Source organism: Manis javanica, chromosome 9, assembly GCF_040802235.1.
Source record: "Manis javanica isolate MJ-LG chromosome 9, MJ_LKY, whole genome shotgun sequence".
NCBI classification, from domain to species: Eukaryota; Metazoa; Chordata; class Mammalia; order Pholidota; family Manidae; genus Manis; species Manis javanica.
Window position 1 is genome coordinate 3,557,965 of NC_133164.1, and position 25,191 is coordinate 3,583,155.

Sequence of the window (25,191 nt, forward strand, 5' to 3'; positions counted from 1 at the left end):
GCCCTATTAAATTGTACTATACACATTTTAGAGGCATTTAAAGGATACGCCTATGTGCTCTTGGAGAAGAAAAGGACTATTTTCCACTACGAGCTTCAATCTTAGGTTACATGTAAGAATTTGCCACACAGCTTATATAAACAGAGAAAATCACCTTCTTTCTGTTCTCTTGTCCTTCAGAACTTAGCCACTGTTTCTTTTTTGAATGTATGATTGCTTCAGGAAGACTTTCAGAATTTAGATGTTTATTTTCTTTTTTACTTTTAATTACAGCTAAGATTGTAAAGAGAACACATGTATTAAACTGAGCTGAATCTATCGGAAGGCACAAGCAGAAACAAACAAAAAACAGAACAAAGAAAAAAGTTTGACAGTGAAATATACACATCCTGAAGTTAAAATGAGTGAATTAACATTAGCCTGTGAAAGAGGCAGGGTTAATCCTGCCTGGGCTTCCTCTCTTTGCTGAAAGGAACAGTGAACCAGGGCTGACCCACTTCCACAGGGCGAGGAGAGGCTTCCACCAGAAGGAAATACAACCTTTAGAAATCTCTTCTCTGCGGTTCCCGAGTCCCCGCATGCAGGGGGGGGTCCATACTCAGCGTCTGAGACGTCCCTCTCCCCTCCCGCCGGCCCCCCAGGCAGCTGAGGGGGCCATTCCTGTAAATCAAAGCCCAAGACTTTTTTTTAAAGTCATTCTAGAAAACAAAGCAGCTCAGGGTGACCTAAAGGCAGCCCCAAATTCACCCCTGTTCTTTTGTGACTCTCCTACAGATCTTTAATTAACAAGTAGGAAAGTCTGAAGTCTGTTCAAGGTAAGGAGAAAAAAAGACTTGAATTTATAAAGAAATTTATAAAGAACTGTGACTTATGCACTGCTTTTTATCTCTAGAAACACTGAAAGTAGCCATTGTGATGAATAGCAAAATCAATACAATAAATAAAGGTTTACCAGCAAGACCTGCCACACTGACCTGGAGGGGAGGAGGCAGGCAGAGGAGGTGTGACAATCAGCAGCTTTATTTAGGGAGGGATCAGAGGCTGCTTAAGGCCAAGTCCTCATTTTGTGTCCAGACACTTCCCGGCAGGTGGACACGGGCTTTGACAGCGCTGGGGAGACGGGCTGGCAGAGAGTTCAGTGGGGGAGCAGCGACTTGGGTGAGACGTACACGGAACAGCCTTCCACCCGAGTTCCACCACCCCCAATCTACTGGTGTCTGAAGCACTTAATTGCTGTGTAATACAACTGCTTTGGTGAGAACTTTAAAATTAAACTAAAACCCAAAAATCTCAAGAGAAAGCTCTGAGTCAGGCCCCTTATAACATATAGCAGATCCAGACTTTTTTCCAGGCATGTCGGGGTGGGGCGATTTGACCTAATTCCCTTAACTCATTCAGTTCGTGGAGTCAATTAAACAAATCTGATACTCCTATGAAACACAGGGGCAAAACTGATCAAGGCAACATGAACTATGATTTTTCCAACCTGACAGTCCAGGCTTTTGTGTCTGGTCACCAAAACAGGTGACTGTCTACGTGGGACACCATTCAAGTAAATTAAAAAGGAGACAGGAATTGTACAGGAAGGAGAAATTCTCCAGAAAAGTCACAATTCTGACACTTACATTTCAGAATTATTCAGGCAGTCAAAATACCCATGAAATATACAGACTGAATAAATTTAAAAGAGTTCAAAATCTGGAAAGGAATAATTTTTTTTTAATGTATATATAATCCAGAAATCACCATGGCCTACCTTTCAGCAAAATCAATCCTTAACTGACCGTAAAGAGCCAAGAAAATATTCCACTTCCGTGAGCCTTAACAACACAGAACGTCTGATTTTAAAAGAGGGCTCATTCACTAGTTCAACCTCGTCGCCTATGCCCGCGTGTGTCCCAGCTCACAAGGGACACAGACGGGGGATCACGGGCATCAGACCTCTCGCTGGCTCAGCAACACGGGGCTGGCAGAGCCCCCGGGCACCAGTCTGCTGGTGGTGATTGTGCCAACTGCACGCAACGGGGTGGCTGCACGTGGAATTCCGGAGTTGTCTGGAAGTGTTTGGTGCTCAAATGTCCCATCAGGGGACAGGTGACGGGTAATTCCAGGACAGGCAACCCAGAGCCCATCCTCCTGTGTTCAGATTCCCAAGTACTTGTTGGAAGACAGCAAGCAGGCTGCTGAGCCCCTGGCTAGGGAGAGCGCGGCTGGCAAAGGTACAAGAATCCAGCCGGGACTCAAGAAGCGGCTTCATTAGTCAGAGGGGGAGGCAGGCCCGAAGGTGCGGAAAGAACATGAGCCCCTCCCCCTCCCGGAAGCCCCCGAGGCTGAGCGCCTCCAGGCCCTCGCCCACTGCCGGGAGGGCTACCCCCCCAGCGGCGCTCACACTGACCGGCATGGGGTGTGTCCAGCAGTTGCTGTGACTTGAATAATGTTCATGTTCTTGGATCCCTTTTTTTTTTTTTTGTCTTGATCCATCATAGACAAGAGTGTTGGATGTTGTTTGGTGACATTGTTTCCATTCGGCAGGAGAACACCATGGCCTAGCTGGGCGAGCCCATCATCTCCTGATAGCAGGGGCACCTCGTTCTTCTCAGGGACAAGAGGCAGTGAGGTCCTTCTATGGCCCAGGAGGCCGCCTTGCTGTTCATTACATGGGAGCCCCGGGGCAGCCCAGCAAACATCTCCCTGAAGTAAAATTCTAAGTGCGCAGTCCTCACAAGCGTTGGAGGGGGAGAGGTGCCCCTGAGCTTGAGGGGGTGGGTTAGCAGATCCACAGAAGGCTCTGAAGAAGGGGGGGTTTGGGCTGGGGCTACACCCTCCTCGCGCACCTGTCCAGAGTGCCAGGTAACAACCTCCCAGTGTCACAGGCTGAAAACACCACACTATGCAAACCACAGCCTGCACTCCACACTGTGGAAATACCTAGAGACCAAGGAAACCTCACTCTCCTTAGCAGCTCACGCCCAGTGGCTCTGTCCCTGCAGCTCACGCCCTGTGGCTCTGTCCCTGCAGCTCACGCCTAGTGGCTCTGTCCAGGCAGCTGACGCCCAGTGGCTCTGTCCCTGCAGCTCATGCCCTGTGGCTCTGTCCCTGCAGCTCACGCCCTGTGGCTCTGTCCCTGCAGCTCATACCCAGTGGCTCTGTCCCTGAAGCTCACGCCTAGTGGCTCTGTCCAGGCAGCTCATGCCCTGTGGCTCTGTCCCTGCAGCTCATGCCCTGTGGCTCTGTCCCTGCAGCCCATGCCCAGGTGATTCATTCCCAAATCCTCTACCAGGACTCTAGGTCTTGTTGGATTAACCTTCCCGGAGTCCCCTCCGTGCCCTTCACACAGCCTAAGTCATCCTGGCATTGAGTTTTCTGCTTTGATCTTAAACTCCTCTAGAAGAGTTCCGAGTATTTAAGTTTATGAGCCCCCCCTTCATGTTGTGCTCACACAACATAACTGCCAACAAGCTGTCCCCTAATATGAGGACTCGGGGGTCCACTTCTAAAGCATTATATCCGCCCCTCCTAAACCACCCTTCATCTATCCATACATTTCAACACAGAAAACAACAGCCTCTTAGATAACACTGAAATGATACTGTAAGTGTGAATTTCCTTACAAGGTGAAAGATGCGTATTCCATCCACGTCCACTAGAACAACAGAGGTGTCCTCTCCCTAGTTCAGTCTGAGCAGAACTCTGTGGCAAGAGGGGTATTTCATTTTGAAGGAAATATAGTTGTTCTTTTTTTTTTTTTTTGGAAAAGGATACAATGATGTATCAAAGGAATACATAGTTATAAAAAGGTCTTTTGTTTCTATAGCAGCATACTTTGTTTCTTTATAAAAAAGCAGCTTTTCACTATCAAATCCTATTGAGAATAGCACACACTGGTATCAAAACATTCAAGATAGAAGGAACTCTATGAAGTAAAGGGCAGCAGAATATGCCACCCCAAAATATGCCACTTTGCTAAGTTCTTTTGAGCCATAGGCATTTATAAAAGAGCAAATGCAAGGAGAGACTGTCTCTGATCTCTCTTATCTGTTTAAAGAGAGATCCTCCAAAAAAGAACTCAGTTGTCATAAATCCCCTCCCTAGAAGGTTCATCAACCAGGGAAGACCGAGTTTTAGCACAGTGGAGGGGGCTGGAAATTGACCCTACACTCAGACAAACTGTGTCACAAGCTATCACACCTCCCATCTGTTCTTCTGAGGGCCCATTTATCTTTCCTAAAAACCATTTACTTCTCCTGAGAGTCCTACATCCTCTGGCCCCTTTCCCTATTAAGATGGCATTTAATCCAGAATTCTAAGCCACCCCTTTGAGTTACTCATTTTTCCCTGGGTACCTCCTGGTTATACAAAAGGTATGCATGTTAATAAACTTCTCTTTGTTTTTCTCTTATTAATCTTTCTTTTATTACAGGGGTACCAGCTAAAAACTCAGAAGAGTAGAGCAAAAATTATTTTTCATCCTTTATGGTAGCTAATTACACATGTGCATGTATGATGTGTTCCCTTAAATATAGTTGTTATGTCTCAAAAAGTGACTGACCTTATTTTATTTCTTATTTTTTCACTCAAATGCTTCCATTTGTAGAGTACAAATATTGGCAGGTTCATTGCTTTCCCGTAGAGCTGGAAAAGTTCTTGTAACTGCACCAGTAAAAAGAGGGAAGCTCTTTCTTTTCTTCCCTACACTCAGCCACGTTATACTCAAAGTCAGGACCTTTTCCAAATTTGCTAGAAAAAGACAGAATCAAGAGCCAAATAAAAGCCTATTTAACTTCTTTTTATTTGAAACTTCAAAGTAGGTCATTACACAGTAAAAAAGACAAGGAAGAAGAAAGCGAAAGCAGTTAAGACACAAACGAAGGCTCAACATTAAAACCCAAATCCAAACACTTTTTTTTCTAAAGCACATTGTCCTATATTGCCGGGAAAAATAAGTCATGAAATTGGTTTTTGTTGTAATGTTTCCTTCCAATCATTACAAAAGGCCACTGACTGGAAGCTAAGAAAGAAGGCAGAAAAGAGCCTGGCGTGCCGAACGAAAGGATGGGGCATTAACCATGTATGAGCCTGAAAGATGGAGTTTTGTTTTCTTTAAAAAAAACAAAAATCAATATTTTCTGTTGACCTTGATTTCAACTATGTTTTTGATTACTAGATCTTCTTTTACGTTCAGGAAAAAACTTCTCTTCTTAAGAATTAACCAAATTTCATGGAAGACTGAAGCTTTTACGTATCTTTAAAACTATTTTCTTGGCTTTGCTTTGAAAATAACCAAGCTCCTGCTTTGGGCACCTCCTTATTCCCGGGAGGCAAGGCTTCTCAAAGGGCAAAGTGCACAGCGATCACGCGGGGTCGGGTACAGGTGCCCACTGGATCCAGAAGACCCGGACCGGCCCTGCCACTGTGTTTCCAACAAGCCCCCTGGAAGGGCTAGAGAATGACGCAGCCGTCAGCGGCCCATGAACCACACCCAGGGACTCGGCCTAAGTACTTATATCGTAGGAACTGGACCTCTTTGTCTTTAACAACTCAATACATGGCCACATCGCACTGTTTCCCAGGGCTGTAGAATGTAGCAGAGCTGGGTGGCTTACAGCCACAGAAACGCATCCTCAGGGTGCAGGAGGCCAGAAATCTGAAATCGAGGTGTTGGCAGGGCCCTGCTGCTGCTGAAGCCTCGGGGGGAGCATGCTGGGGTGCCTCTTCTGGTTTCTGCCTGGCAGGAAAGCCTTGGGGTCCCCTGGTGGAGGATGCATCACCCCAGCCTCCACCCCCACCTCCACGTGCTGGCCTTCCCCCTGCTGAGTCTGCTCTGTCTCTGTGTCGTCACGTGGTGTTTTCCTCTGTGTCTCCATATCCAAACTCCCCTCCTAAGGAATAGGGATCACATGGGGTCGGGTACAGCATGACCCTATTCCAGCATGACCTCATCTTAACCAATTACATCTAACAAAAACCCTATTTCCAAAGGGACCCCCATTCACAGGGACCAGGCATTATATATTCAACATATCTTTGGGGGAACAATTCAACCCAAAATGTGTGCACACCAAAGTTTGGGATCCACTACAATTGTGTTTCTCCACACTGATTACTCGCAGAATACCACGTGGGGCTCCAACTAAGTAAATCGGACCCTGTAGGGATGAAACACGGCATTACTATCCCTTAAAAACCTAGGTAATGCTAGTGCATGCAAGGGAACAGAACCACCGCCTAAGACTCAGACTTCACGGCTTCTTGTGAAAATGTGTAATATTTTTAAATGAAGTGCTTAGGCTTTTCTCTTAGCATGATTGGAGAAAAACTATACTGGTAATTTAGCCTTTGCTAAAAATAGGCTGTTTAGAGAACAGAGGCTTTTTGGTGATGCCCTTCAAGAATCCAGAAGCTTCTCATCAAAATGATTGTAGGGATTTGATAGTTTCTTTAAAATGGGCATCCTATGGATTATAGAATAGTTACTCCTAAATCTAGTCATTTCAGGTATTTAAAATAAGGTTAAGGGTTAAGGAAGAAAATGCACATGAGAGAATGAAACTCAAGGTGTTCGGGCGAGTAGATCTGAATAAGGTCATGAGACCTCAGCACCCTGTTCAGATCTTGCCCACAGTATTCTCTCTCCAATTATGCCCCAAAGGGACTATAATACAGGATGGTATTTGAACTGTTCTTCCCAAACTTTCCCCAATTTTCCAGAGCCATGATTTCAGAAAACACTTGGAATGACTTCTAAATTTTAAAAATAGATAGATGCAATTTCTGGGTAAAAATAGAGAAATGGAGAAATGAGGTATCCAATATATATAGTCAGCCTGGAGATCTGGAAAATACTCTGAGAAAGCTAAAATAAGTAATGTTAGGTGTCATTTTCTTTTCTGGATTGAAGATAATCCTATGCAGGTATTTGCTGTGTGGTTACAGTCATTACTGGCTACACAGTGACAACAATTTCATGAAATAATAAATTTCACTGTTTATTACAAGATGGTGAAAAGTAAGGAGCTAAAGAAATATGGATATACCACAATTCAAAGGAAAATGAGTAGTGTATTAATGAAAACACCAACACCAGCGGCTAGTAAAATGAGAGACACAGCACGATCAAATGTGAGGAGTGAAACACTAATACGGAACACTAATACATATTAATCAGGTTGATAATAATAAACAATTCTCACACTTTCTATAGGAAAAGATAAGGAGAATGAAGTCACTGTGTGGTTTTTATAGACATAATTCATCATTCAAAACAGGACCCTTGAGAGGGAAAGAAGTTACTTCTAATAATTATGCAAGGACAGCAGCAAAATCGAGAGCTGCCCCAACCAGAGAAAGCAGTCACTGAGGTTTAACCAGCCTCGCCTCCCCTTCCCCAGTGTTAACTGCCTCAGCCCTTGAAAAAGCGTGCTCATGTCTGTTCCGTGATCAGTTATGAAAGGGTGCACATTTAGCTTGTATCTACTCCAAACTGTCATGCACAAATCCATAAATATTATATCATTTTATGAGTAGAAACAGGCTAAATTATGTCATGGTGAAATCCATCCCAAATCTCAATGGCTGAACACAAGCAGTTTTCTGCCTTCCCTTTGACATGCCCATCAGGGGTGGGCAGGCCTCCCCATTCTGTGTGGGCTTCAGCCACGCCAGCCACTCTGGAAAAGGAAGAAAAGTGTCCAGGGCCGCACACAGGTGAGTGGTGTGCCCCCAAAAGGACACCCAGCATGTTCTCTCTCATCCTTTTTGCCCAAATTCACCACACGGTGCCCGCCCCCCAACCATTGAGGCCTAAAAAAGGACAATCCTTGTGACTGAAGAAGTGAAGTGAATGATTTCCAAATAAAATTCACAACTGCCATAGAAATGCCATCATGACACAGTGTCTCCTTGAGCCTTGTCCGCGTTATAAAGAACTTCCTGGGTTTCGGAGTGAGTTGTTCTTGGTTCAGAAGGGAGGCAGTCTACTATCATTCTTTTTTGGGGGGAGGTTTTTCTCCATGATTTCTCTCTCGGTTTGTATTCTTTTTATAACTTACTCATAACTGAATATAAGTCTGCTTCTGCTACCAAAATGCGGCAGAACAAACCAGATCTGATGCCTGCCACTTGCCATGTACTAACTCTGCTTAGCACTTAGCAAGCAGTGATGCCCGTGTGCATGGTCTCTGTGATCGGTACAGCCTGCGAATAGTCACATTTGTCGCAGTACAAACTAGGAAAAGCTCCTTTCAAACAGGCACCGTGATGATCACGACACACAGGTAGTGTGCCTATCAAGACATAGAAAGTCGAGTGGATCGCATGAAGTCCTGTGAGAAGCAGAGTGCAAACGGGATAGCATCCCCAACAATCCCTGCCGGGTAAACTTAACATGTGTGTATCATACATGAGCTCTGAAAAAGCACTTAAAGGTTGTTATTCGTGATGGCATCACAGGTGATTTCAAAAATATATTTCCTTCTTTAAAAAATTTTTCTGTTTTCCAGATTTTCTGCAGTATACTTATGTTTATTTAAATTGTTATTTTAGGGAAAAAAATTGCATGCTTCAGGTCTGGGCTATGTTCAGATGTCTTTGTGTGAGAAGGCTGACTTGTGGCCCAGATGTTAGTCTCTGCTTACAGGTTTGTTATGGCTTTACGCTGTTTTTAGAAAACCATTTGATTGTATGCTTACAATAGCCTGATGATTTATGAATAGAATTAAGTGCTGGAAAGTCAAGGAGAATTATAATAAGAAAGATTAGTTATATATGTATGGTGTTGCACAGTGGACAAAAATCACATATGAACCATCATTCTAGGTGGTACCAAAAACTTGCAAATACTTACTTCATTTTATGCTCTCTCATGAAGGACAACTTTTAAATTTTAATTAGAATCCTTTTTCCTAAACTATAGAATATGGCATCTAAATATGTTGCTAAAACTTGCTGTTCAATTCAACATGTATAAAATGTTGAAACACACATGACCTTTCTAATGTAGCACTGTTTACTAGTTTAAGGTGGTGAAATATCATCTGTGACCCTGATAACAGAACCTTCAGCAAGTCCTTAATTCATGACTTAAACAATTGTTATTTTTTAAAAGTAGATTGATTGTGTAGGTATTCTGTTGAAAGAGAACATTTACTATTTTATAGTCTTTCCTAAGGAGGGAGCTGAGAGACAGAATGCACAAATCTAAATCTCCACCTGCTCTGTTTCTTTGGATAAATTACCTAACCTCTCTGAGCCTCAGCTTGCCAAATGTAGCTTTAATAGTACCCAGCTCATTTTTGAATCATTTTTTTATTTTAAAATGTTATAAAGATGAAAAAGCTTTCTAAAAATACTTTTAAAAACATCTATATAAGAGACTTCATAAGAAAAAAAGGTTATTTTTTCACTTTTGTTGTAACATTTTAAACATGTCAATCATTTATGAACTTCTTTATTGTTAAATTTAACTTAGTTCAAATCTATGTATTATTCTTTATTCCTTTACTATAAAATTGTATATTTCCTAAATAATCTCCTCTCACTATATCTTACTATGTCTAGGGTGTATGTGCATGTGTGTTCTACATATATATCACATATGTAAGTATATTACATATTACATTTCTTAAATGTAATAGAATTTAAAATATTCAGTGCTAATGAGTGCTTACTCCATGCCAGAATCATTCTTGTGCAGTTTAAAATAACTTGTCAAGACTAAGCACTGTAACAAATAGCAGTTAAATTATAGCTTAATTCTTCAGTTTATAACAATTTTGTGAAAATAATCAGATTTTTGTCTAAATGTAAACTAAGCTCAAATAAATCTAATTAATGATAACCCTTAGAATATCGCCCTAATGATTCACTGTTACCCCCAGCTCAAACATAAACTACAGGAGACCGTAAGTTCTTGCTCATAACTATATAACGAATTTTTGTGGGCCTAAAGAGGGAAAACCATTCAAACTTGGACTTTTCTTTAAATATATTGACCAATTATACCTCAGCTGACAAACTCCAAGACCAAAATTCAATTTCTTATTACTCCTTAAAAATATTAAATTTAAGTCTTAAGTAATAGTAACGATTGTTACAGCTGTAAGTCACAGATTTTTGTCTAAAGCTGCTCTAATAAACATACACCTGATTTCAAATAATATCTGATCAGATATCACAATGTGAAAGCCTTTAACCAATTATAATGTATTAAAATTAATTTGAAATGATTTTAATAGAGAATGAATCTCAAAGATGAACTCCTTGGTTTGGATCCGTAACTTATACTCTCTTGATAATGACTTCTCAATGGAATTTTAAAGTATTTTCAATTAAATCAAACAATAGTACAATAAATGATGTGAAAAAGTTATTAAAAGGCATGATTCCATTTTTATATAATGCATAATACATCTTATATGTAAAATAATATATTTTTTGGAAGATAAAACTGGATAGACAGGCTCAAAAAAGCTACCAGCTACAGTTTTCTACCTGACAATATTGATGATGATTTTAATTCCTTCACTTTTCTTATCATTGTTTTCTAAATTTTCTACATTGTGCCCGAATCAGCTTGGTAATTGAGAAAAAAATTACAGAGGAATACAAAATCCAAAAATGAGTAAAGTACTTTCATTCATCATTCCAAGACTTTGTTCACAAATCCATTTTCATGTCATTATATCCCCTCCCATATTCACCCATATAAGGGCAATGATACATGCTATGCTTTCATTTAAAATAGTTCCAAAGCTAGTCTGTGAAAAAGCAAGAGACTAAGATGTATCTCCTTCCTAACTATTCAGATATAATGATATGCCCTGGATTATGATATTTCAAGTCCTTGATGCTTGTGGGGCTCACCCTGAAATACGAGGTTCAAATCTATAATGTACTAACATTTTAAATTTTAGCCGCCCAAAAGAATAATATGACCATGTATCAGCGAAGCGTTTTCTGTCTAAGTAACCTCTCTGTGAGAACCCTTTGTATCTGAATACAGGAATTTCAAGCAAATAATGCCATCAACCCCGTCAACTTGATGTATGGGTCTTTTTTCCATCCGCAGGATGATTTACAGATATGCTCCAAAAAGTAGTTCTTATACATCCTGAGTATCTTCTTTGACTGAAAATGTGAAGAAAATAAATGTGTATAAAGGAAGAATCCTACATAAGGCCTTGTAAAAGCATCTATGAAAACAAGACAGACACCATTGCTCCTGTCATTTTGTCTGGAATGCAACAGCCAAAATGCATGCCATGTCCTTTTACAAATCTTAAAATACTGAATGTTTTATTATCCTAATACTTGCTCATGAACTTGACCTGTAACATTGAATGTCACCCTTAAAGCTGAGTATTATAACAATATTGCAATTTAGTATTTCTTAAAGGAATTCCCATGCATGATCCCATGTAGGCTGGCTGACCCTGTAATCCTGCAGGTCAGCAGAGAGGGCAGTATTTTCATCGCTTCTCATCTGCCAAAACTGCTCATAAACTTTTAGGTCATGACTCCACGTACTGTGATCTCGCTCAGGGCAAGCTGTCTTCCTCAGGGCAAGGGTCTCCCTCCCCAAAGGCTCTTCATCTCTCTGTTTTTTTTTTACATTCACGTGTAAGGTTCATTTCTAAATGGCAATTTAGGGCAAGATTTTAAAACAAAATTGCCTAGGAACTTGCACAGTTCTAATGGATCAGTCAGTGTTTCATCTGAGCCCCTAATGCCATCCTCCCCACACGCTCACATCCTTCACTTGACCACTCCCCATTCATTCCTCAAGGTCCAGAGCAGTCTTCCCACGACATGGAAGCCACCTCCAAGGTGGAGTACAACAGTGGTTGGTAATGCCCCTGCTGTCTGCCCCCAAGGCAGCGTTGTCTAGCACGACACCAGGAGTTGAAATGTTCTGTATAAGTATCCCTTTTGTTCCCCTGGCTGGCTCAGGGTGTGCTGGGGGCTGAGCAGGGGTGGGTCACCTGCCTTCCCCCATTGGAACATCCTCCCCTTGAAGATCCCCAAGGTTAAGCAGTTTGTCTATTTCAACTCCTACTTCGTGTCTGTAGTAAACTGATCACTAAATGTAGAACTGGACACAGTGAAGGCAGGGGCAGACACAGGTCTAAAGTAAGGACTAAATGACTCAGCGGTGTTTTATCACTGAATTTAATACATTTTTACTCTCAGAATCTGAGATAGTCACAAACCATGAAGAGAAGGTCTCAAAACGCCATGAAAAAAACTACAGGGGAATCGGAACTCATTTACACGAAAAACAGTTTTAAATCATGAAAGATTTTGGGTCCTTGCCTTACCCTAACATGGCTTTAATGATACACAGAAATGATTTTAAATAATCCAGAGTCTCTCAAACAGAGACAGTGAACATGCACTGGTTCAATAAACTCAGTGGGGATGCTGGGGAATCCCACCAGCTTCACTTAATCCTCATGCCGCTGACGTACTCCACCTACTGAATGACGTGGCCCACAGCCGCCCAGGGAGCGCGTTAATCCCAGGATGACCATGCTAATAAGAAATGCAGATGACACGTATCAACTAGGCTAGAAGAAGCAGGCAGGTTTATAGGTAGAAAAAAAGACACCTCAATTACTGGAAAACATCTTTGAACAAGAATTTGATAGTAATAGAGTTTGAATATTCTTCTCAATTGAGCTTGCATATTATGTGTATATATGATCTGTCTGATTTAGGATTCTGACAGAGGAAGTTTCAAGCTAGAATCTCTAATGATATTCACACTACTAGGATGTGATTTACATTGAGAAATTTATATTAGATGCCATATACACTTTGTCTTTTTTGCTCTATGATTTTAGGAAATCATAACAAGTTCTTATGTATCTTTTCACTCATCTAAAATGGGCACTCGAAAAAAATGATGCCCTAAAATGATTGTATTTTATTGTACTAATTGTATGCATCCACATGGCATTACACATTCCTCCAACATAAAGCTAATTAAAATACTACTCTCATCCTCAGCCATGTAGCAAAAAAGAATTTAAAATTCTATTTTATAAAGAGAGATGTGTATTAACATCTTACAAAGCAATTCATATACATTTATTGTTCTCAGTATTCACAGGCTGTACAGTCTAAATGTTAAATACATTTATACAGTACTTCCTGGATTGATAAATAGTGCAAAACAAGTGGCTACTCTAGAAGTTTTGAGCTGCTGTCCCTTCACTGGAGCCCTGCATTCCCTGTGTAGCGACACCCTGGGCGCGCACTGCCCTTTGGCTGGTCTCCAGTAGGCCTGGAGAAGTCCATTCCCAGCGGCAGAAATGGGAGCTTACCGACAGAGCATGACCATTAGCCCTAAAGGTGCACATGCCAGTTGTGCTTGTCACAGTGACGTAATTTAACTAAATAGACGAGTTCAATGCAAAAAGAGAATTCTCACCTTTTTTTTTAGGCAATGAAAATGAAGCCTAATACTTCATAAACACAAAAGTTGCTTTAAAAAATATTGTCTAGTTAATGGGAGGAAAGGCAACTTTAAATGTTTGAGGGAGAATTGCTAAAACCTAGGAAGATTCTGCACTCAAATTACTGCACCCCTATGTTTCAGCTCTACTTCAACTTAGAACTCATTGTTTTCATTTCAAAATAATTATATGTGTGTAGAATATTTTCTAGAAAGTTTTTTTCCTCATCCTTTCCCCATATCTACTGCCCTGTCTTGTAATTATCCATAACTCCTTTACACTGTTGGGCTAAAATAAAAAAGTCAAGAATACACAATATGAAATAGTTATTGCTAGTCACTATTCATGTTTTTGTAGGTTTATTCAGTTCCTAAGGTTTTAATAGTTGAGTATCCAGGGATAATTTCCTCCAAAAACCCAATCTCAAAAATTTTATGCAAATTTATTTGGATAGCAAAAGTCAGGACAGAGAAGAACAATTCTTATTCATTACTGCATAATTAGACATTTCAAAATAAATATCTAAGATAAATTAGTACTGTATATTCATTTCAGATAACCCAATGCCTTTTGTTAGTCACATTGTTCACTTTAGGAAATTTCCATCAGCATGACTGACAACCTTGCACTGAGCCAGAATTTGGAGACCTGCAGTGTTGTAAGTGACCCCTTGGTCACGCCATCCACTTCCAGCCAAGTCCCAAGTCCCAGAGGGTTGGTGGCAATGGGGATAAATGTGCTCAAAAAACTATTATCTTTTGCACATTAGTAACATTATTGCTGTTGTTAGAGCACTACTGTTAACATAACTCTGTAACAGTTTGTTTTCATAGGTGTTTACAGGCTGGCCTCTAAAAAAACCAAGCCACTTTCAGTTTCTACAGAAAACTGTGTGCTCAAGTTCACTCATTTAACTCAAAAACTTAACAACTGAAACCATGCTAAGAACTACAGCTAGAGAGATATAAAAATGTTGACCTTGTCCCTTGAAAGACTACAGTCTAGAAAAGAAAGACATTCACATAAACAAACAGATATGGGCTTGAGTTATCAGAAGAAATTTCAGGAAACTAACTTAAAACATTATTGTGGAAATTCACCAATTTATAATTTTGTTTATCAGCGAGGACAAGCTATTTGATGCCTTTTTATTATCTACACTTTTAAGGATCAAACACTGGCTTATTATGTATCTTAATTATATGATTTTTCACTCAGAAAAATGTCAAATTAGTCAACTTCATATAATCTCTGTATCTATAAGTTACTATGAATCTCAAACCAGTTGATCATAAACCCTGGTAACTCCAAGTGCTTTGTTATTTATGGATAGCAGTCATTGTAATTGGTTTGAAATATCTGTTAGGAAGTCACCAGTTATAACCATTAATTAAAATGCCCAAACAATGGCCATGCCTCTTAATTCCTGTATGGCGATCCCTTCTTTTAGTTATACCCAAAACCATGCCTTTAGCATTTATAGGAATTCCTTGAGCAGCATCAGCCCTGCATCTCTGTGCCCACAGACAGGCTTCTTTCCCAGGCTCCAGCTGACTGTGCTTCACGATTATCCTTTCGGATACTCAGTGTCTAAAGGCTTCTAATCTTAGCTACTGCGTTTGTCTCAAAGGCAATGGCGATTGACGGAAAGATTCCAAGAGGCCCAGTCAGAAGGCCCGGGCTACCCCCACATCAGTCAGGACACACAAGCATGACCACGGATCAGGAGCCACATGGGGTGTGGGCCACCACTGGGCCCTCAGGGCCGCACGAGATGCCCGGCAGCCTAGGAGGATCCTGCCAGGTCTCCCCTTCATCTCTCCAAGCCTGTGCTTCCTCCGGACCCCCAAGCCCACCGCTCACTGTTCTGGGTATATGACTCCGTACTTCCTGCCTCCCAGACACGAGTCACTGGGGAAGACCAGCCCCAGCACAGTCCCGAATGTTTCTTAGTATCTGAGAAAAGCAGTCCTCGATCTCCTGGGTGTTGCAGCCCCTGGCACACAGCAGCACAGGGCTTTCTGAGGTCATTCCAGTCTCCGGCAGTATCTGACTCAAGTCTTGGATTTGACGACCTTCCTGGGCATGACTCTCTTTACACATGAGCCCATCTCTTCAGATATGATCCTACACTGACTCCCCAGGTCTACAAAATCTGGCCCCTGGTAAAAGAGCCTGACCTTTCCCCTCTGGAGCCCCGTGCAGCATAACAAGGGTAAAAAGTTCACCATCAAGTACCCCCCAGCCCTACAGTGTCAATGCAGGGGACAGGAGAGGGTGGGTGCGCCAGTCAGCACCTGCCAGGAGGCACACCAGCTGGTGTATCAAGGGAATTGGATATAAAGAATCAAGAATCAGATGTGCAAGGACGGAAAGATGACAAGGAAATATGAAGGTGTCAAGCAGAGGTAGCAGCTGCAAGATGCAGCCGGGACCCCGGGAATTGGGGCAGAAGGTGGGAGAGGGTGCTGGCGGGCTCTGCACGGAGGCTGCGGCCGTGCTGGTGTTAGCCTGTTGGAGGGGCCGTGGTAAAACGGAATGTCGTATTACCACACGCGCCTGCAAAGAAGAGCCATGGCCAACATTTCTAGCTCAAAGTCAACCATGTAATTTTTAAAAGGAGATTAATATTTGCTTCCTAGGACATCCACCCACATGAAATTGTGTAGCCCACATCTGCAGAAAACTCAAGTATTTATACCTTCATTTTGAGTACATCCTGGTAATACTATTTATCCTCTCAACAGAAGTACCTGTATTATAGCAGAAACATGATTTCTTTTGGGATTAGGAATATAAATTCAACTAAGAGTACAATTGGAAAGTGATTTAAATTGGTTCTGAATAGACAGATAGGTCTTATCATTTTTGACACGTACCACATAAATGACTTCAGTGATTTCGGTAAAGGCAAAATTGTATTCAGGCAAATAGAAGTGAACACGTATGTCTCTCAAATCTGTTTTTGAAAAGTTCCAGTTTTCCTCTCATCCCCATAAAACAAAACCTTGACTCTTCTTTATATCTCTAATCAGAAATCACACAGCCCACGTTCTCAATCTCTGTTATTTCGGCTGCAAAGCTCCCAACGGCACTGTTTCCTGCTGGACATTCTCCCTAAAAGCTCTAGACTTTAAAACTCAGACTGCTGATGTCTCAGCTCCAAACACCCAAACTCCAGAGCAACGGTTGGCAAACTTCTTCTGGCAAAGGGCAGAGAGTAAATATGCTGGGTTTTGTGGTCTACACAGACTGACACAAAATCACAAAGGCAGCCCAGGCTGTACATAAATGAATGGGAATGTCACTTCCCCAATACAATTACTTTACCAAAAACGGATGAGGGGCAACATTCTCAGTGAACTGGTGCAAGCTGTGGCCCACAGCCGCGGGGGAGAGGCCCCCGTGTGCACGTGGCCCTTGTGAGTCATGCCACACCGTCCTGTGGTCCAGGGCTGCCTCTGCGCCAGCAGGACCCGGGGGGTGAGCAGCCCGCTGAGAGAGACAGGGCGGCCCTCCGTGGGAAGCACTTACCGCCTGGCGTCTTCCAGGACGAGCGCGCCAGCCCCGCGCAGGAGCAGGAAGCCCGCGCCCCCGCGCTGGGAGCCACAGGCTCCGGACCAGCTCCTGCTTTCCTCCAGGGTCCCCACAGACCCTCTTTCCAACTCTGCTAAGTGCCAGCAACACCACGATTGACAACCCCTCTCACCTTCTCCATCAATTCGATGGGACCTTTGTCTCCCCTTCCCCAGGACCCTCACAGGGGACATAAATCCTACCAGACCTCAAGAGCCTCATAAATGTCACCTTTCATGACAGCCCTTAGAAAGCTACCCTTAAACGGACTTTACACCTACAGATTCTAGACTCCGACCTCATGTTTAATAAAGAACAGTCCTTGTGACTGCATTTCTCTAGCAAGGAGTGAGCGAGATGGAGAAATAGAGGGAGAGAGAGAAGCACAGGTCGGGGAGGGAGGCCAGAGGAAGGCAGGGCCCGCGCGGAGGGCCTGGGTCTGGGCTGCGCACAGGCAGGACCGGGAGGAGCCCGGAGGAACCCCAGCCGCCTCCCCAGGCCCGGCGCTGTGACCTTACAGCAACTCTGAGTCAGTGCTGTCTCCCCAGCTTTATGGTGACCCTGCTAGGTGCGCCTCACTCTGCCTCCCAAAGGGGGGCAGGGGGCAGGGCCCACACCCTGTTGCTGCAGACAGGACAGCCACCAGGGCCCAGACAGAACCACGCGGGGCAGCCGTGCCCAACGGGTGTGAGCTGTGCGAGCCCCAGGACACCCCCGCCTGTAACAGCCTCGCTGTTGGCACTGTTTCCATCCTGGGGACATCCTGTCACCGGGTACATGGGAACCAGGCTGTATATATCTGCTCTTTCTTTTCCAGTCTTATTAATTTTTGTTATCACTACTTTTAATTTAAGAACTGAGTTGGACAGCAAAAGTTGACACATTAGACTGCTTGTTAGAGAAGCCTTTTTAGGTCCTGGCTTTATTTACTATTTGTTGCATATCAACTATACACCAGTAATTCATATTAAGGTAGACCCTGTGGAAAATAAAACTTTGATTACAAGGCATCTTCAGAACTCTAAGAAAAATATAATATCGTGAACCCCTTTTGAATTTGCCATAAATCCTAAATGCAATAAGACTTTGAAGATATGATTTCTCAGGAACCATACTTACAATGTTCTGAAGTTTCCGTAACAAAACATACCTGTAAGCTAGACATACACACCCAACACAGACTCACAGCTGTGATCGCGCCAGGGGACCAAGCAGCAGCAAAGAAGCTGGACATGAAAACATCCCAGAAAAGCTCACAGTGCTCACAGCGATGCATATGCAAACCGGTGGTACCCATATCCTGAAGCCGACCAGGAAAACCTGTGCGGACATCAGGATGCCAGGGGTCTCATTCCAACCAGACTCCTCCGTGGAGAAGCTGAAATGCAGATGAACATTTATGAGCCCTGGTGGGACGTTATGAGCGCTTCAAAAAGAGGTGCTTTATAAACACACAGAACCAACACAACAGAGAGATGGCACAGGCCATGTGCCTTAGTGATAACAAGCCTTTTCTAAGTGCGCATTTCCAGTCTCAAGTCCTCAAGTGGACACCAGGTACTGACAGCTACCTGGACATTTCACTTTGCATAATAATTCCTATATAGGTTTAAGCCGTGAAATGGGTTGTAATTAGAAAGTTAAAGAAACAAGTTTTTCATTATCTAGTTTTCACTTTTCAAATGGCAGTTACACACAGCATTTTTTGGGATTTTAATTCTTAAATTAAACCCTGCTAGTCATAGACATAGCACCTGTTGTGATTACACAGTATAGTTAAACAACTGGGGAAGACGAAAGAGTTGAGAGAAGAAAGATCTTGTTGTCTCTTAAAGCCTCTGTGTGTGTGTGCGTGTGTGTGTGTGTGTCTCTCTCTCTCTCTCTCTCTCTCTCTCTCTCTCTCTCTCTCTCTCTCTCCATCTCTCTCTCTCAGCAATTCTATTCTTACTAGGGCCCCAACTGTGGGAAGGGAGAAGATTTTAACTTTAAATCTGCTTAGACATTTTGATGATTCTCTGGAACTGGAAATTTTAAGTTACTGAATTGAAACTTCATTGAGAATTTAAATGTTATGGGTCTTTCTACCATAGTTAGCAGAAAGTTGTCAGGCCTGCCAGAATTTTCATCTAGTGGCAGAGGGAACACTCCTTGCTGAGCATGCTTAACTTCTCAGTGGGAGGTGAGGTTTACTTTGAAGCTCAGTTCTTGACTTCCCGCAAGGAGCCTGCATGCTCAGTGGAATATTGATGCTACAGGGATACTTGGCTCTTGCAACTAAAGCCTTCTCTAGCTCACTGAGAGAGAAAACCACACAATATAGATGCAAAAAAAAAAATAGAACAAAACCGAAAACACTCAATACAATATAAGCAAATTAAATCCAGAAACAGAAACATATAAAAAGGATTGTACACCATAATGAAGTAGGATTTATGCCAGGAATGCAAAGTCGGTTTAACAGATGAAAAGCAATCCATGCAACACAACATCTTAATAGTACAAAGGACACAAATCCACATGATCCTTTCCATAGACACAGAAAAGCATTCAACGAACTCCAGGGGCATTCCTTGTGAAAACATTCAACAAACCAGGAAGAGAAGGGAACTTCCTCAACCCGATAAAGGGCATCTACAAATAACCAATATCATACTTCATGGTGAAAACCTGAAAGTTTTCCCTCCAACATCAGAATAAGACGAGGATGTCTGCTGTCATCACTTCCACTCAACATTGTAATGGAGGGTCTAGCCTGGACAGTAAGACTACAGAAGGAAATAAAAGATACCCTAACTGGAAAGGAAGAGGTAAAACAATCTCTCTTAACAAAAGACATGATCTTGTATATAGAAAATCCTAAGGTATCCACACAAAATAATCTGTTTGAATAACTGAGTTCAGCAACTTTGCAGGATATATAAGATCAGCATACAAAAATCAATTGTATTTCTATACACTAATAATGAACAAATCCAAATGAAATTAAGAAAAAAATCTATGTACAATAGCAGCAAAAATGGTGAAAATACCTGGAAATAAATTTAACAAAAGTGAAAAATTTGTACCCTGAAACCTGCAGAACATTGTTGAAAGGAATTAAAGATTGAAATAAATGGAAAGACATCCCATATTCATGGATCAGAAGCCATAATATAGCTAAGATGGTGATATCCCCCAGAATGATCAGCAAATTCAACACAATTCCTATTGAAATTCTAGCTGTTTTTGTGAAGAAATTGGAAAGCTTATCATGAAGTTTATATGAAAGGCAAGGTACCCAGACGAGCCAAAACAATCGTAAAAGGAACAAAACTGTTGAAGGCTCACAGTTGCCAATTTCCAGTTACTGAGCAGCTTCAGCAATCAAGACAAGGTGGTCCTGGAGAAAGTGTAGACATATTGATCAATGGAATAGAATTGAGTCCATAAATAAACCCTTATATTTATGGCCAGTTGAATTTTGATAAAAGTGCAAATAAGGGAAAGAACAGTTTTTCAACAAATGATGCCAAGACAACTTGGTATCCACATTCAAAAGAATAAAGTCCCCTTCCTACACACATAAAAACTATCTGAAAGTGGACCTTAGACCTAACTGTAAGAGAAAAACTATAAAACTCTTAGAAGAAAATGTAGGGGTAAATCTTGGTGACCTTCAATTAGGAAATTATTTTTAGGTGTTACACCAAAAGTACAAGCGGCAAAAAAAGAAAAAAGGAGATAATTGGGACTAGAGAAAATTTTAAAACTTTTGTTATACACTTGATACTAGCAATAAAGTTAAAAGACAGCCTATGTAATGAGAGAAAAATAATGGCAAAACATATTTTTTAAGGGACTTGTATCCAGAATACATAAAGAACCTTTACAATTCAACAATAAAAAGACAACCCAAGCAAATAATGGGCAAATAATTTGAATAGACATTTCTCAAAAAAGATGTATAAATGACCAATAATCACATGAAAAAAAGCCCAACATAATCAGTCATTAGGGAAGTACAAATTACAACCACAATAAAATATTACTTTATACCCACTAGGATGGCTATAATCAAAATTCAGGTAATAATAGGTGTTGGTGAGAATATGAAGATTGGAACCCTTACACATTGCTGTTAAAATTACCAGAAGCTGCTGTCATTTTGGAAAACAATTTGGCAGCAACTCAAATGTTAAAATTAGAGTAACCGTATGATCCAGCAATTTCACTTCTAGGTATATCCCTACAAGTCAATGACAATCTGCATTCTCGACAAACTTGTGCATGACTGCCCATGGCGATGTTATTCATAATGAGCCAAAAAGGGGAAACAGCACAAATGCCTATCAACTGACAAATGGAAAAGTCACATGTGGTATGTCTGTGCCATGGAATATTACTCAGTGTTTAAAAGGAAGGAAGTTCTGATACTTGCAACAATTCTACTAAGATGGACCTTGAAAACATCGTAACATTTATACTAAGTTAAAAGGCCACACACAGTATGATTCTATTAATAGGAAATGTCCAGTACAGGCAAGAAATCTAGAAAGAAGAAGGTACTAGTGGTTGCCTAAAGCTAGTGGGTTGAAATAGGGACTGACTGCTGATGGGTAAGGGAACTGGGAGAGGGGGAGGGTGATAAAAATTTTCTGAAATTCACTGTGGTGATGGCTGCAAAACCAAATATACTAAAAATTGTTGAGTTGTACACGTTGAAGGAGTGAATTTTATGATTTGTGAATTATATCTTCATAGAGATGTTAAAACAAAAGTCAACTTAGCCATGCCTGTTCATGTTTTCATATGGTCCGTGACATACACTCAGACACCTGTGTCATTCGCCAAGGGTTCTTCATTTCATTACATGAAGCTTGTAAAGGCCATGAGCATCCATCCTCCTTGTGGTTCTCTTAGTGGTTTCCAGATAATCATATGATAACTTTTTATCCTTTTCCATGACAAGATTTTGTTTTCATGCTTTCAAATGCCTATGGGCCATTTTTACTTGGAGTTTTTGCCATATCCCAGTGCAGGCACCAAATCAAATTTGTCACCTTGGCTGATAAAACAGCTGTCCTTGATCACCTCCCCTGATCGGTCAAGGAATCCCTTCTCGGGGGGGCCCAGCTCCCAGCTCTGGAGCCGGCATCTCCTTTTTCCTCTCCCCTCACAACCACTCACCAAGTTTCGTCAGTACTTTTGGGAACTCCCACTTCCACCATCCTGATTCTTTACCTCACTACCTCAGGGCTGTCTCATATCCCCCTTGCTTCTTCTCCTGTCTGTGTCTCTCCTCACTCCAACTCACATCAAAAATGAATTCCTAAAATAAATCCCTTTCTTGGTGGAACTTTTTGGCTCGAAAATAACATGTCTTTATTGCCCATAAGGGTAAATTCAATCTTCTGACATTGAGAAGCCTCCCCCTACTGACTACATTTCCAGCTTTTTCTGTGTTATTTTCTGGTATTCCTCATTAACCCGTCTTCTACCCTCGTCAAAGGGCTCTGATCACCATCCTGAAACACATCGATGGTCTCCAACCCTCATACCTAAAGGTGACATTTTGCTTCAACTTCAAAATGCCTCCCTCCCTGTCTCCATCTACGTATTTCATCTCAAATTAGAGGCCTGCCAGATTAAGCATAATGAGGGGAGCCTAAGATTCAGAAAACAATGCTCAAATCCCATATATACCATTGGTGTGAAGGTTCATGCAGCCAACAAAACCACTCTACGTTTTTATTTTCTCATCTCTAAAATGACAATATCACCTACTTCAAGGGGTATTTTAAGAATTCAGTAACATAACGCAGGCGAAAAACCCTGCATGGTGCCAAAATATACTTAGTATCCAGTAAGTGACAGTTTCTTTGTGTGTAATTGCTCTTGTTGATCATGATCAGAATCAGAATTATTTTCTCTTCTAGATAAAAAATATTCTGGATTAAATATGCTACCAATCCTATCTATTAAATTATGACCCTGGATCTTTTGGAAAAAACAAGTCCTTGTCCTGTACCCCAACACCAATTCATCATAAATTATCTGTGTGAAGGACCTTTTTAAAAAAAATAATAATTATGGGTAAATATGTGGTCCTGCAGTTGAAATCTTGAAGACATACTTGCACCCCAACTGATTACTGCTGAATTATTCACAACAGTGAAGGCATGGAAATAACTGACATGTCCACAGATAGATGAATGGATGAGGCAAATATGACGGAATATCATTCAGCCTTTAAAGAGATGGAAACCCTGCCATTTGCAACAACATGGATGGATCTGGATAATATTATGCTAAATGAAATAAGCCAGGCAGAAAGATAAAGGCTATGTGATATCACTTATATGTGGAATTCAAGATGGTAGAATTCACAGAAGCAGTGAGTGGAATAGCGGTTACCAGGGTTGGAGGGGAAGCGGGAATAAGGAGGTGAAGTTCAAAGGGCACAAAGTTTTAGTTTGTAAGGTGAGCAAGTTCTAGAGATCTGTCGGCATAGTGCCTCCAGCTAACAGCGCTGTGCTACACACTTAGCAGCTGCCAAGACAGTAGCTCTTATGTTAGGTGTTTGTACCATGTACACACAGAAGTAATGACAATAATAAGGGGGGCAGGAGGAAACACTGGGAGGAGATGGATATACCTATGGCCTTGATTTGGTAATTGTCTCACAGGTATACAGTTACCCCAACCTCACTGAGTTGTATAATCAAATATTTACAGCTTTCTACTTGTCAATCATTCCTCAGTAAAGCATTAAAAAAATGTGTGGTCCTGCTAAAGTATGCAGCTCACACCACATGCAACACACCACACAGGTTCAATAACACCTTATCTGTCCATACCAATGAAGTGAGTCCCTGGTCAGGCGTCTGGGTGTCACAGCAATGCCACATTGTTCTAAATATTTCTAAGAACAACCTGTCAATGTCTGTAGTTATTACAGAGCAGTAACAAAATACTCATGGACCAACACTGGTCCATCTAAGTTGCCAGCACTGTGTCACAGTTATCTGTAAAGCCATTTTTCAATGGAAGTACCCTAAGCAGTTTGCACAGCAGTTTTCCTAGAAATGGAGCTCATCACTAATAAAGCCTTGCATCCCTAAAATCTGCATCAAATGATGTGTCAATATGCATTATGGCAGTGATTTTAAAATGAATAATCTCTTTTTCTACTCTTGCTACTTTTTCTTGTGATCTCTGACAGCTGGGTGCCTTCTGTGGAAAAGCTTACTTGGGCAAGGAAACTACCTCCAGTTAATTACAGACTCCGAATTCAGAAAAGCTATAAACACACTGATGGAATGAGGCTGTTATTTAAAAGCATTTTCCTTGTCTCCTTGAATAGACTTACCACCTGCATGCCAGAAAACATGCCATATTCCAAAAGTGGCTTTGTACCAGAGGATTTCTTTGATTTACTTGCTTGAGTGGCTTCTCTTATTTAGTATTTTGAATACACATTGTTCCCTAAGTATGGGTGTTCACAGCTCTCAGTGGGTTTATACATAGCAACAGGCAATAGCATTTGCACAGGAATGGATACAGTGTAACTCAGCACAAACTACAATTTGATCTACAGCACATATTAACATGCTGGTGCCTCCAAATAAGTATCAGTGCAGGATCACAGTTTCAGGTCATGGAACAAAAGGGAACACATTTGCCAGTGCCTAATGTTAGTTTTAGTTAATAACCTTTGTAGCTTTTCCTTAGAAAAATCAATGGATCTACATGTAACTATTAGAAAGTCATAAAACTATTCCAGCAGCATTGCCTCAGTGGAGAAGGTTCCATTTTTGTGACCAAGGAGAAATGCATTGTCAGCAAGGGTTCTGCCAGGGACTGGCCAACATCGCCCTTGGAAGTGCATGCCAAGAGAATAAAAGAGAGCAAATATTGGTTTCTGTTATGTAAACAAGTCATGCTCTTCTGTTCTATAAGCTGAACTAATGGGAAAGTAGACAGCTCTTAGGATGTGTGGGTCCCCTGAGATTAGCTATGTTCTAATTTCAAACTGATCATGTCTGGTAAATATATTTTGTTAGGGTGAAGTGAATTTAATCTTAGAGAGAGACATTTCAGGTAACTACCACACCACAGACAGACCCTTCTCTGTTCTATAGTGTTTTCAGAAACCTTCTGGGATAGACAAAGCCTAGTATAC

The 25,191-nt window shown here is 41.5% G+C and overlaps 1 protein-coding gene across 1 annotated transcript in view; it reads right to left on the bottom strand.

Moving 5' to 3' along the window:
* MYO16 (myosin XVI) overlaps positions 1 to 25,191 on the bottom strand; it is a 513,550-nt gene that overhangs the window by 444,349 nt on the left and 44,010 nt on the right. The gene's annotated exons all lie outside the window — the stretch shown is intronic.